Raw genomic sequence first — 12,299 nt, forward strand, 5'->3', positions numbered from 1 at the left:
TCCACAGCCTGGGCACAGAGAGCATCCCTAAGCAGCACTGTAAGATGCTTTGAAAGTTAAGTCTCACCTAACAACTGCACAGTCACTGCTGCTGCTGCTCTGTGTCAGGCTGCTAACCATGGATGTGGCATGCCAGAAGGCAGCAGAAACAAGTGTCTGCTTGGTGGTCAGAAGAGGAAGGTCTCCAGCTGAGAAAAAAGCTTAAAACATACTGCAACCAAAGGATGGAGCATCGTCCAAGCTGGGGCCAAGTAAAATAACAGCCAGGAGAAGCAGAAATGAGGGGAATGGCTGCTCTGCCTTTTCCCCATAATAAGCAGCCTCTGGTCACCAGTTTTGTGCCTAGTACTTGGCCTGCTACAGCAAACCCAACAAGAAAGCATCAAAGGTGTCAAATAGCAGCTAAAACTGTGCACCCCAGGGCAAAGCTGCAGGCAAGGGAGCCAAGAGGGCTTAGAAATTACAGATCCAGGCAGGGACTGTCCTTAACAAAGGGCAGGAGACACTTTTCATTGCTCACCACAGGCCATAGTGTTGTTTTGCTCTCACGGATGGACTGACACACTGGAGGGGTGAGGGCTGTGAGGGCAGGAGCAAGAGCTGGGGGAGGGTGAGAAAGGGCGAGGGGAAGAGACCCACCACAGACCTCTGTATGCACACACAGAGGTGACATGGGAGCCAGCAGCACTCAGCATCATGTAGCCCTGAGCAACACCATCACAAAGAAAAATAAGTCTGATGCTCTATGCATAGAAAGCAGGGCTGTCAGGGTGACAGTGGTGAGAAGCAGGTTCCCCAGGGCACGGGTTGGCACGGCCGCCGCAACTCTGCCGCCCCAGCAACACCCCTCTGCAGAGCCCCACAGGCAGGAGAGGCTTCCGGAGTGGTTTGGGATAAATATTTTGAACCTCCAGAGAAGTAGGGCAACTGGGTTTTGGGCTGTAGATCCCACAGCACCAGTGCTTTTCAGTGGTAATCACAAGTGGTTCACGGTCCCAGCTCCTTCTGGTACAGCTTGATTCTGTTCAGCCACCACTAAGTACCCCCAGCTCAGGGGATCAGAGAAAAAGCCAACAGGAAGCTGAGAAATGCCTAATACACGTCAGCTCCACACAAACACCTCCATCCAAGCCCCTCACATTGCTGGAAACAGGAATTCTTTAACAGGATTTGCCAAATTCCATCCCCAAAATTACCTGCAATAGCAGCCAGAGCTTAAGGCTAATGCTTTTGTGATCAAGATGTTCCTAACCCTGCACACCTTCTGCTCTGGGATCTGCTGTCATTGAGCTGACAGTCTCACTGCTTAGCAGCAACCAGCTATAAACAAGCCCATACATGCTCCAGGAGCTGGGTACCAACAGGCAAGGATGCAGCCTTGTCATGTTCCACCTGTGGGTCAGCACATGGGGTGGCCTTAGGACCAGCTCACTGATCCACAGAGGTGCTGCTTTAGGTTTCAGAAGGATGAGCAATTAACAAAAAAAAACCAAATTAAATCACAGAAGAAGGAAAAACAGGAAGGCAAGAAACCTGGCAAAAAGAAGAAGATAATCTGGGAAACTGTTTCAAGGTGAGCAAGCTCCTCAGTGGATTGAGCTGGATTTCAGCAAAATGTGTCTGCTCAGAGGGTACACAAGGAGTAGAGAGATGGGGGTCTCGAGGACTCAGAACGAAACTTTTCAACCCATCATTTTGAAACAGCTTTTGCACTCATCTGACTGTGATTCAAAAAGCAAAAATCAGGCCAGAAAAAAAAATGAAACTTCTCATTTCTGATCAAATAAGACATCTTCCTTCATGCACCAGTGTTTACATTCACATTGCAATGAGTGAGCCCCCACCATGCCAACTCTCTCAGAGACCAGTATCACACCAAATTTCAGTGACACCAGCTGGGAAAACTGGTACCCAGGCAGGTATCTGACACCCAGGATGCTCTTGTGCTGGTTCACCCACCTCTGGCATCCTGAGGCAGCTCTAACACCAACTGTGCTCCTGCGCCTCAAGAACTCCCCGACCATCTCCGTGTAATTCTTAGTCCCTTATGTAGAAGGCTCCAGGGAGACCTTAGAGCACCTTCCAGTGCCTGAAGGGGCTCCAGAAAAGCTGGGGAGGGACTTTTTACATGGGCTTGTAGTGAGAGGGCAAAGGGGTAATGGATTAAAACTGGAAGAGAAGAGATTTAGATTAGACATTAGGAGGAAATTCTTTAGTGTGAGGCTGGTGAGACCCTGGCCCAGGTTGCCCAGAGAAGCTGTGGCTGCCCCATCCCTGGAAGTATTCAAGGCCAAGTTGGATGGGGCTTGGAGCATCCTGGCCTAGTGGGAGGTGTCCCTGCCCATGACAGGATGTTTGGGACTAGGTGGTCTTCCCTTCCCACCCAAACCATTCTATGATACAATTCTATGATTCCTTGGAGCCGAGACACAGCGTGAACCCCACAGAATGGGCAGGAGAAATATTTTGCCCAGGTGAGAGCAGTGAACTTGGGGCATCCTGGCTGAGTAAGCTAAGAGTGGGAGAGCTGGGTGCTCAGCTTATACCCTGACAATATTTTTTTATGAACGAAGAAGCTTTTCAGTCATTTCCCAGCTGGTTTCCCTGCTGGAAAGAGCCAATCAGGAAAGCTGGGCTCCCCTGAGCCCCACCGCTGCTTCACCAGATGGTTGAGAGCACGAAGGAGCTAAGTCCACAGCACCCGACTATTGTTTATCTGCTGGTTCCTGGTTTTATTTTTGTCTCTGTTTTCCTTCTTTGTTCTAAAATTGTTTTGCAATGGTGATACCTGGTCTGAATGACTTGGGGATTGCTTTGAAGTAAGAACCAGCCCAACGCTTCATGCTGTTGAATTTCCTTATCTAATAAAAGAACAGAGGCCCCAACAATGACCAGATTAACCTCCACACCCTTTGTTTTGAAGCCAAATTTGAGCAGAGACTAACAGCCCCCAGAAGCCCTTGGTATGAAGGCACACCCTGTGCATGTCCCATCCACCCGAATCTGGGGCTGTCAGCAGAGATACATCTCCTGGGATGAAGCAGGGCTGCCACCAGCTCTCCATACTGGAAGACCAGTTCAACTGATGATGGGATTTGCCACCAACATCTCTTTGGGGGTCACTTGTCATCCAAGTGCATCCTCCTTGCAAAAGGTAACTACAGGAGCATCTCTGGAGCTGAAGCAGGGTCTGCTGCTGATAGGCACCCAAATCCTACTGCGGTTCCACTTGTCAGGGTTCCCTCCAAGTCCCAAACTCAAGGTGGATGTGAATATGCTTCATCAGGAGGGTGCTGCTAGTGAAGACCTCTTGGTTGTGCCCTTCATGGGCTTATCACCAGGGTCCTTCTCCTCTCACCAAGACAAAGGGACAGAGAGTGGTCAAAGAGGTGGCCACGGGCAGCTTGGGGATGTAATGCTCCTTGGTTTTGAATCCCAGCAGTCCAGAAAAAGCCCTTTAGTCCCCACAGACAGCAGCACCCTGAGGGACATGGGGACACAGATGCAGCAGGCATCCCTCTTGCTCTCCCTGCATTCCCATCACAATGCGGACAGCCTTGATCAGGCCCAGCCATATCCCCTGCCCAGGAGCCTAGAGGAGGGCTCGGAGGGTTGTGGACAGGCCCAGCGGGGGGCTGTGACCCACACACCCTGCAGCAGCTCCCCACTATTGAAAGAACAAACCTTGTGGGCCCCAGCTGCAAGTACAGATGGGAGGGAGTTAAACTCCAGCTGCACAAACACACGTCCTGCTGCTTGCTGAAGAGGCGCCTGCCCACAACAAACTGTATTTTTAGCAAATCAAGCACTGAGCCCCAAAAAGCTATGATGGCCCCATCATACTCCTCTCCATGCAGTCCTTTCCTGGCTCTGAAGACTGTGACCTTGGTTTCAAGCCTGAGGGTCCCCCCCTCCACTTCCACCCTGCACCCACACAGTATAGACACCAGACTAAAACTTTTCTGTTTCCATATTTTTTTCTCCAATCCCGACTCCATGCCTGGTGGTCCCACAGTCCTGCTCATCACAGTCACCTCCTGTAGCAGTGTTGGATCAGGGTGATGTTCCCCTGTGAGGGACAGAGGTTTGGGCAAAGCCCCTCTGATGGGACACTGGATACGTCCCATTTTATTAGAGAGCTGCGGCAAGAGAAAAGAGTCCCAGTGCTTGCATAGCTTTGAGTTTAAAAAATGTACAGTTTCCAGGCTTGAGAAAGCACGTGTCACAGCCCTAAGGCTGAAACACTTGATTCCCAAAGCCCAGATTAGCACCAGCTCCCCACAAGAGCCACAACCTTTGGGAATTATTCACCCCCCATTCCCTCAGCACCAGGACATTATTTAATGCCCTTATCCTCAAATCACTCCTCCAAGGAAGAATAACATAATACTGCAGATGCAGTGATGGGGAACCAGGGCTGATGGGGAAAGTGACTTTGCCCAGGTGACCCAGGAAGACTGTGGCAGGACATGGGTCACACCAGTATCCTGACAGCACCTAAACCCAGAGCATTTTACCCTTGGAGCTGCCATAAAATCCAGTCACCACATTTATTCTGCATTTCTCAGCTTTCCCACCCTTTCTTTGTCATCTGTAACACTCACAGCTCAGGTCACACCTGAATTTAGCTGGTCACTCAGGGACTGTTTCTTGTTTCTGAGAAGTGCCTAGTTGGCCTTTTTTGAAAATATGTTTGGTTTTGTTTTGTGGTGTTGTTTTGGGTTGTTTTGTTTAAAAAAAAAAAAAAAAAAAAAAAAAAAAAAGAGTCTCAGAGCAGATCTGGGGGCTTCCCACTCCACCAATCTATTCCCCTTCTCTCTCACTGCCAGGGAGACCTCAAGTTGTTTCTTTGCTTTTAACCTCAAAATGTTAATTCAAAATAACTGTGAGGTTATTTTGACAGAGTTTGAGCTCGTGTCTCTGATCTGCCAGCTCCAGGCTCCCCCTGGGAGGGATCAAAAGACCTAGAGAACCGATCGAGTCACCTCCATTTGGGAATATGCTCCACTCTCCAAATTAATCGGGGAAGTGTAAAGCCCTGTCTAATTAGCCAGCCTGACCCCTCTGCTTTCAGCAGACAGCCCAATTAGCAGCAATTTTCCTCCAGCAGTGGTAGGTCCTTGATAGATAAACAATTGCTACTTTTCTGGGAGTGCAACTCTCAAGTGGGTTAAGCGTGAACTGCTGTTGCTCACAGGTTTCTGCTGTTTTGCAGCTATTTCTTCTCTTCTTACCCAGCTCTTTGCCTTCAAAACTCCTTCTAGTAACTGTGACAGGGCTCAGCTTCTGAACACGGTACTCATTTTCACACATATAAGCGGTGCCAGCCTCAAATCACCAAGGGGTTTTGCTCCCTCTATCAGCCAAGGCACAACCCAGCCCAACTGGAGATGAGTTTGGCAGGGTACCAAGATCAGACACTCTGTGAAGGAGCCGTGGTTGGCTTTGCCTGCAGCCACTCTCTGGTCCCCTATGCTTGCAGGGGCAAAGTGGCTCCAGGAGCCAAAGGATGCAGTATTACAGCCAGGCCTTTCCTAGAGGCAGTGATGCCCAACAGCACAGGCAGCCTGTCTGGGTCTGTCTGTTGAAGCTGGCACCAACCCTGGCTTTCAAAAATTGCTGAGCATCCTCCTCCTTTCAGAACCTTTAAATAGCTGCCTCCTGCTGGACACGACACAATACAAGTTAATATGAGTAGTTACTCTAGGAAGCCCATGCTAAAAGCACTTCCCACCTCTCCACGAGCACCTCCTCCTTCACCCCATGGCTCCTAGGCAGTGAGGGTGGATGCAACCACTATGAAAGGAGGACCAGACCCTTTCACCTCTGGTGACACCAGCTGATGGGGCAGACCCTGCACTGGCCACAGTCTGGAGCAGCCATAGGGCTGCACTGAGCCTCAGCCGCTACAGGCTGTGCCCAGGAGAGGAGCAGCATCAGATTCCTGGGATACTTCACAGCCTGCAGCACCCCTTCTGTACCTGCCACTGCAAATCTACCTGGGTCAAATGCTCAACTGAACACAGGCAAAGGGACTCTGAGTATTCTGTATATCCCCTTTTGTAAGGAAAGCCTTGACAATCTTGAGGTATAGGAGACCAAAGCAGAGGCACACCCTGCAGATGTGCAGGACTGGAGGAGGACAAGCCAGCAGGACATATCTATCAGTCTTTTGCATCACCACATCCAAGTCATTAATTTTAGTTTTAGATGTTTACACCAACAAATGAAGCACCCTGTACAAAAGGAGCATAAATACTGGCCAGTTCATCACTGCTGCCCCAATACCCTGGGCTCCCAGGTTGCACTGGATGAGAAGACCCCCAGCACTTGCCTCCCACCCAGACGGCTCAGCCCTTGAGCCAAGGACAAGTGCTGTCTGGTGGTTACGATGGGAACCGGAAGTTCGCAATGGAAGCCAAGAGCCATGGCCTGGCCAGTGACCTCTCTGTGCCTCGGTTTCCTCCTCTGAAAGAAGAGGCAGGGGCTGCCATGTGTCCTGTTAACCCCTGGCTGCAAAGCACTGGCAGGTAAAGGTGAAAGCATCATTTCCGTTCATCTTGTTATTTTTATTTGCCCATGTAGCCTTCACCACCCCACTTCTAACCCTGGCAGGTACGGCCAGCAGAGCAGGACACATCAAAAAGCATATTCATGGGACATGAAAACATACTCACATTTCACAGAGGTTATTTCTAACCCACAAGAACCACTTGCCTTAACCAAGATATCCTGCCATGGGCACCTCAAGAGCAGAGTACCCAAATACCCATCTTCAAACTTTTTGAGCAGTAAAACAGTGACACACAATCAGAGCTGCTCCAGCAGAAGCAAATTAAATAGAAATTAAAAAATAAAGCTACACATGAGAAAAACACACATTCCCAGTAGCAGTGCAAGCTGGGGAGCCATGTACTGCTAGTACCAGAACTGCCTTGGAGCTCTATTTTTTAAAACCCAAATTCCTAAGAAACAAAACACAGAACTGGCCTTGTACAGACTATTGCAGCAGCAGCCACTCAGTTCAGTAAATCTAATTAATGAGCCAGGAAAAGTGCCATTCGTTTGCTAACTACTTTGCCCAGGGTTGCCAAATAGACAGATAAAGAATTTAGCTGGGGCCTATTCCAGCTGAAGGAGCTGGGAACCTGGCAGAGATGGCAGAAGATTAGAGAGGGCTGAAAAGAAAAAGAAAGAAGGAGATTTTTATTTTTTCTTTTTTTGGGGGGGTGTGTGTGTGGAAATCAAAACAGATTAGGACTTTGGAAATGCAAGCATGTAAATCAGCTTATGTTTGGTATAATGCCACCCTTGTGAGAGCCTGGCCAGGGCTCCCCAGGCAGCGGGTGAGGAGCCTCAGCTGAGCTGAATCTTCTTTGGGCTCTGGAATCTCACACCACCAACTGCCTCACAAAACCAGCAATTTTGTTTTTTTTAACCAGCTTTGTAAATTCTCACAGGAAGCCAATTAGGGGAAACCTGGGAACAGAGGAAGATTTATCATTGCAATTAAGGCTTCAAAGTACTTATCACAAGCGTGGCTGCTAAAATTAGAGCTGGGGAAGAAAAAACCTTTGAAACATGGAACTTGCAGATACCTCCAAGGCTGGAAGAGCTTCTCACTCCCATAACAACCCATCAGCTGGCAGACAAGATGCTCACCCTGAAGAGGACCTAGGAGGACAGGCCCCAGGCTCCCACCTGACTTGCTCCAGGGTGCTCAGAGGCAGGCACACAGCCTGCATTTACCTCTTGGCTTTGGTTTTGGGAAGAAAGTTCATGAAACCTTTCCCTGCTGAAAATTTTGGTGTCAAATAAAGCCTTTTCTTCACCTGTTTGATGTTCCTAACTCCTAAACCACTGCAAGGACAGAATGGCTTTGCAGACTAGGCTGCCTGCTGGGGTATGAGACATTTGGGTTTAAATCTACTCGCAAAGCAATCACTTGGTGCTACAGACCACAATCCTTCAGACCATCACAAATGAAGATGTTCTCCTACAAGTTTAGTGGTTTCACCAGTAACCTGGATACTAATAAACAGTTCTAAACAGTTCAAAAAGCTGTGTCTGCACCATGCCAGAGCTGCCGTGCCTGGTAGCAATCAAATGTGCACCCCAGCAACTCAACAGCCTGAGGCAAATGCTGCTGCAGCTGCACCTAGAGCTGGGAAACCTGGCCCTGCCAGCACACTCACAGCAATGCTGGCATGGACTTCACCGTCATGACAAGATGGAGGTGGCTTCTTCTGATTTTACTTTTACTTTCAAACACAAAAGCTCGAGTTCAAGGTGAAATATCACCAGGGAGATGCTCTCCACACTGGAGTTTACCCCCACCCTCTTGGACAGAAAGCTGCAGCCATTTGTGTTGGCTTGAGATCCACAACCCAACTAAGCAAGTGAGAGGAGCTGAACCACAGTTTCTCATATTAGCAAGCCCAAGACAGGTGAAACCTGAAAATATTCTATGATCTGCACAAATCAAACATGTTTTAGCCCATACCCTGGGCTTGGCCATCTCAGCTTGGATGAGCAGAACAGCCCTACTTTAGAAGTTCAGTCCTCCAACAGCAGCTGATGTAGCTCTGAGCCTTTTCCACGTTGGAGGATGACAATGATAAACACAGGACTGGGCGGTCACTTCTAACTAGGGCTGCAAACTTCTTACATCTGTGTGTGTATTCCATAATCTTCTGCCTACCTGTCCCCACTCCATAATCTTCTACCTAGTCCTCCTCTTGCAGAACAGCTCAAGTAGAGGAAGCACAATTGGCAAAAGTCACATATCTGCACCAGGACCTGCAGCCCAGCACTGTCAGTTATGGATTTCCCCCCTTCATCTCCCTCATCAGAAATGGCCTGGGCTATGGCCCTGAACATGTCAACTCTTTGCTCCAATATGCCCTTGAAAGGGAAAAAGGTTGAGAAAGCCAAGAGGAGAAAAAGTAACTCACCCAAGGTGTCAGGCTAAACCCCTGGTAGACTGGGGGAGAGATCATGAAGGTCCTGCAGCAGCTTAGAGCCAGAGTCACAACCACTCTGCCTGTTCGTACTGCCAACACTGAGACACTTCCCTCCTGATGGCACCTCCTCTCTAGACAACACTCCCAACAGCAGCTTTTCTTCCAGTCCCTCCCAACCTCACCCTCTCTCTAAATAGAGAACATCATGCTCCAGCAGGCAGCAGAGCTGAGGTAGAAGAAGCAAAGGCAGCTCTCCTTGGTGGTGGTGGATGCTCTTCCCTCCACCAAATGAACTAAAGCCCTAGAGCTGCAGAAACACTTGTGCCCAGCACAGTTTGGAGGAGGAAAGTTCTGCTTCGGCTGTACTCGGGACCTAAGAGCCCACACAGCCTCCTCAGTCATCTCTATCCATAGCCCTTAACTCCATCTGCTTTCCCCCATACAACATCTCCTTTCCCTCCATGGCCTCACACAGCCCATCAGCTGCTTCATGCCACGGCTGAGCCATTCTCAAGGATTTTGCAGGTGAAGCTTGAGGTTTACTGCAGGTTCTGCTGTGTGACCCTGGAAAGTCATTTGTGTATCTGGAAATGCATTGGCTCTAGGTACTTTTGCATAAGCTCCTTTCCCTGTGGTGGCTGTGCCCCACCACTGAGCACATAGGACTCAGTAATCAAATGAGGTCAACGAAAATTCCAGCCAAAACCCCAGCAGCCTCCATCCCTCCCCGGCAGCAGCCACTGCAAACAGCCAACAGTGCTGGAATGGGCAGAGCCCAGGCTTGGACAATGTCTCTCCCTCCCTGGTAGCACAAGATGAACCATGTCAGAAAGCAGGAATAATCCTGTGGGATGAAGCAAGCTGCCACCAGCAGGGCTGACATCTAGGACAACAGACAGGCAAGCATGGATGTGGCCTGCGAGTCCCCAAGGGCTGAAGAACTGGAGAAGGCAACTCTCTGGAGTGAAGGCTGCAGAGCCTGCAGCCCACCCCTGCTCTGCCCCTTGTTACACACCAAGCAAACTTCCCATCTGAAGAGGAAGCCACGAGCCATGCGGCTGAATCCATTCGCACACAAACATCCTCCCCGCCAGCCAAAGCCAAGGGCTCCCCCACAGGCTTGCCCATAAAGATGGTTTTCAAGAGCACTTCTGCATTTTTTACAGAGATCTTCTTATTTCACCTTCCTACACACTGGTGCCAAAAGGAGAAGTGCTCTGGAGCTCTGGGGGGGGAAGTTGTGCCACCATTTCCTATTCTGGATGATGATTTCACTCTCCAGCCACATCCGAGAGGCACACGTGGCACCCCCCATGCTGCGCAAGTGAGCTGCGGGGCTGTTAACATGCTAAGGGCTCTGGTTTGGGCCAAGCAGTTCCAGGAAACTCAACAGTCATGTTCAAGAAATACAAAAATAAAGACCACACACAAATGATCTGGTCAGAAATAACCCTGCTGGCCCTCGGTGCTCGCCAGGCTGCAAGATACCAAAGCAGGGCATGTGGCTCAGGGATGGAGCGGCTGGGGAGGAAAGCACACATGAAAGCAGCAGACCAGGCCCAAGCAAGGACCTTCTGCACTCCCCTAAATGATGACAGCCATGGGTAGGTTGGGCTTAAGCAATCCTGGGCCCCCTCCTCTTGTCTGAAGGGGGTCAGTTCCCTTGGCCCCTTTCCACAGCCACACAGCACTGGCTAGTGATGGGAAAAGAGCAGATCCAGAGCAGCCAAGAGATCTGCTCCTCCCCACACATCCATGGAGCTGGACTCTTCCCACCTTGATGCTAAAGGAACAGCTACACACAAACCACTGACAAACATCTAAAGGAAAGATTCTTTCCACTCTTATTTGCCTGGGTTCCCCCCCACTTGCTCAGCATGGGCATGGGGGCCAGTCCCCCTCAATCAGCTTGGGTCTGTCTTCCAGTCTGGGTGGCAAATTCAAGCATCACTCCATACATACAAGGCTTTCCTGACAGGCCTACCAGCTTGGGTTTCTGCTGACATCAACAGAAATGTCATCCCCATCCCCCTCCTTCTCCCAGGGGGGTTTGGTAAGTCCCATTACCAGAAGCTTTCTACAGCACAGCTGAAGAGTGGGTCAGGTCTCAATGTACTCCCCGCTTAAAACTTCCTGCCGTGGCCTGACCACCAGAGAGGCACCTCCAGAGGTAGTATCTGCTAACACCAATAACCAGTTGCAGCCTCTGAGCAATGGGCCAAGAGATGGTAATGCTCAGGTTTCACCGCTGCGGAGCTGGACAACCCTGCTAGATGAATGGATTAAGCAGGATAACTCAGTTCTGCTCAAAAAAATCCCTGAAGTGCAGCTGCTCAGAGAGGGCAAGAGAACTGCTGTGTGACAGACTGTGTGACAGTGGGTCAGTGCTTACCACCATCTAAAGAGAACTGCCATTACTTGCCTACCAAACACTTGATCATGGCAAGGATTTAGCTGAAGTTAAGCCACTCAGAGCTGGCTGATGGTTTCTTGTTTCTTCCAATAATGAAATTCAGGCAAACAAATTCAGGATTATCATCCAGAGCCAAAAATGATGGAATCCAAGACATGATGCAAGAGAACTGACTTGGAATACCCACATTTACAATTTGCTCTGCTGTAAAGCTCTGTGGTGACACTGGCTCTACCCCAGGGGTGGTATTCATGGCTTCAAACTTTACCTATGCAAAAATGAGGTGAATCTCTAAGCAAATCTACGTCTACAGAGAACACCTGGTAGGGAGGTCAGCTCATCCCACTCAACTTGAACCCCTCTTCAGGGGGAACCCACAGACTAAGTTAAATTAGAAGCCTAAAATTTTAGGCAAGCATCCTTAAGCAAGACAACTCCCATCCTTATTCTCCTACGCTGCTTCCCGCATGCAAAGCAGGAATAACGACACTTCTTTCCTTAGCCAGCAGTTGCACAACCAAATGTTTCAAAGCCCCTAAGAAACTCAGAGACTGCAATCCTGGGAAGATGGAAATTGCAATAGACTCCCTTAGTTTGGCTTTCACTTCTTTCACCCCCAAATTTGATTCATAACAAGCAAAAGCAGAAGTCAACATTTTTGCAAGTGATTTTGTCTGCTCAAGGTCCCCAGGACTCCTTGCTGGACTTCCACTGCTGGACAGCCAGGTGTAAGCTCTGCAAAAGGATACCAAGGGGTGGAATGAGCAGCTCTCCATAAACCACTGCTCTGAGAAAGCTTTACAAGCTCCCACTTTGAAGTCTCTGCTGTACAACAGTGTTCTTTCCATCTTTGAAGATGGAGGGTGAACTTCAAAACTGCCTAAGGTCAGTTTTATTGGGCTGTTTCACAGATGAACTACATT

General features: G+C 49.4%; 1 protein-coding gene across 1 annotated transcript in view; it reads right to left on the bottom strand.

The window, feature by feature from the left end:
• Nucleotides 1-8,978, bottom strand: part of PIK3R5 (phosphoinositide-3-kinase regulatory subunit 5) — a 48,887-nt gene extending 39,909 nt beyond the window's left edge. The window contains exon 1 of the mRNA XM_051635187.1: nucleotides 8,955-8,978. The gene's annotated coding sequence lies outside the window, so the exon portion shown is untranslated. The remainder of the gene's footprint in view (nucleotides 1-8,954) is intronic.
• Between the last annotated feature and the right edge of the window lie 3,321 nt (nucleotides 8,979-12,299).

Source organism: Apus apus, chromosome 17, assembly GCF_020740795.1.
Source record: "Apus apus isolate bApuApu2 chromosome 17, bApuApu2.pri.cur, whole genome shotgun sequence".
Classification (NCBI taxonomy): Eukaryota; Metazoa; Chordata; class Aves; order Apodiformes; family Apodidae; genus Apus; species Apus apus.